Genomic DNA, 2,157 nt, shown 5'->3' with positions numbered 1-2,157 from the left:
AGTGAATTGACGCAAGGGGAGCCAGCCCCGGCTGTGATGGGCCAAACGGCCTCCTCGTGTGATGTCACAGGCGGACACTTTCAAGAAGGGGACCGGGAACCTCCTGCAGTTCAACAGCTTGAGAAGGCTAACGGGTAAAAGTGGGGTAGGGGGGATGCAGGGCATGTATGGATGGGGTAGGGTACGTTGCACTGGAGCGTGGGTTCCCCACAGTTCCCCTGAAATCACTTACTGGGCTCAGGTGCCAGCCGCTGGAACACCCAGCCCACCTCTTCGGGGTTCTCCTGGTCCAGAGTCAACATCCGGCTGACCTGTTGGGGAGACAAGAGTGAGAACGCTGCAAGTGGATGGAGTGGGGGAGGTTTCGGAGGAGACGGAAGAGATACAGAAAGACACAGGCGGACAATTATGAAGAGTTTACAGTTTTAATTTTTACAGTTTACTGAATTCAGTTTAATTGTTTTCCTGCAGCAAGAATGTAACAAGCTCTAATAAACAGTGATTTTGTTCTTTTGTTTGTTAAGTATAGAAACCAGGTCCATGTTCTCTGCTAACCTGGGTCTCAAAATCAAGGGCAAAAACAGAAATTGCTTTTAAAGCTCAGCAGGTCTGAACAGTTCGGAGGACAGGTCACTCGACCCGAAACATTAACTCTGATTTCGCCCCACACATGCTGCCAGAACTGTTGAGATTTTTCAGTAATTTCTGTTCTTGTCTTCGATATACAGGATTGCAGTTCTTTCAGTTTTTAAATGTGAAAAGCAAGGAGCTTGGGGATGATACTCATTTTGTTAAAAAAAAACTTTAATTATAGTGTCGATGCTGGGAACTGGTGGAGGGGTGGGATCACAATTTCCCAGCGAGGTGATGGGGCAGCAGCAAGGAGTAAGAGAGGAGAGGGAGATAAAGGACAAACCGGTTGGGGTGGAGGTGCAAGAGGGAAAGAGGCAGGCGAGGAGGGAAGGGGTGTGGATATGGGGTGAAGGCCAAGAGGGTGATGGAGAGAGCCAAGACAGGGAAGGGTGACTGGGGTGAGCTACGAGGGGGGGGGGGGGGAGGTGCAATCCAAGATGAGGAGGCGGGTAAGCCTAAAAGGTGAAGCGGCTGGGCTCTGCCATGGGCCATGTTGGGGGTGCAAAGATAGAGAAAGGGAGCAAGTCTAGAGGGTAGAGATGTGGGTGGGGCTGGGGGGAGGAAGATGGAGGATGCGCAATGCTGCATAAGGGACTTACCCATCCAGTGTAAATTGGGACTGTGAGTACGCTGGTGCCGTCGAGGATCCTGCACGGTTTGCTTCAGGGCCAGCAGACACAGCGAGGGCAGTCAAACAGCTCCAGCTCCTTGTCAGTGCTAAGCTCCAGCTGGAGACAGGGCAACATCATCAACTGGGACAACACCGACAGGATTAATGCCGACCAGGGCAAACCATGGTTTCTTAATGTTACCAGTTAATTGTAGGACCACGAGGAGTTGTGCCAAACAAAGAGACCTAGGGATGCAGAAGCATAATCCATTGAAAGTGGAGTGTAGGTAGACAGGGTGGTGAATGCAGTGTTTGGCACACTTGTCTTCATTGGTCATAACATTGAGTACAGGAGTTGGAATGTTATGTTGCAGCTGTACAGAACATTGGTGTGGCCACTTTTGGAATGTTGCATGCAATTCCGTTCTCTCTGCTATAGGAAGGATGTTGTAAAACTTGAAAGGTTTCAGAAAAGGTCAGAATTCACACAACACCAGTTTATAGTCCAAAAGGTTTATTTGAAAACACAAGATTAAAAACACAATCAACCGGTTGGACAATAAACTGGTGTCATGTGATTCTGACCATGTCGACTCCAGTTCAACACTGGCACCTATGCATTCCTGGTTTCAGAAAAGATTCACAACGGCATTGCCAGTGTTTGAACTGCAGGGAGAGGCTGAATAGGCTGGAGCTATTTTCTCTGGATTGTCGGAGGCTGAGGCTGAGCTTATAGAGGTTTATAAAATGATGAGGGTCATGGATAGGGTGAATAGACAAGGTCTTTTCCCCAGTATTTGCGGGGGGGGATCCAAAACCAGACGGTATTGGTTTAAAGTAAGATAATAAGGTGTAGAGCTGGATGAACACAGCAGGCCAAGCAGCAACAGAGGAGCAGGAAGGCTGACGTTTCG

This window comes from Rhincodon typus, chromosome 49, assembly GCF_021869965.1.
Source record: "Rhincodon typus isolate 14 chromosome 49, sRhiTyp1.1, whole genome shotgun sequence".
Lineage (NCBI taxonomy): Eukaryota > Metazoa > Chordata > Chondrichthyes > Orectolobiformes > Rhincodontidae > Rhincodon > Rhincodon typus.
The sequence above is the reverse complement of the archived record's forward strand: the minus strand, read 5'-3'. Positions refer to the sequence as shown.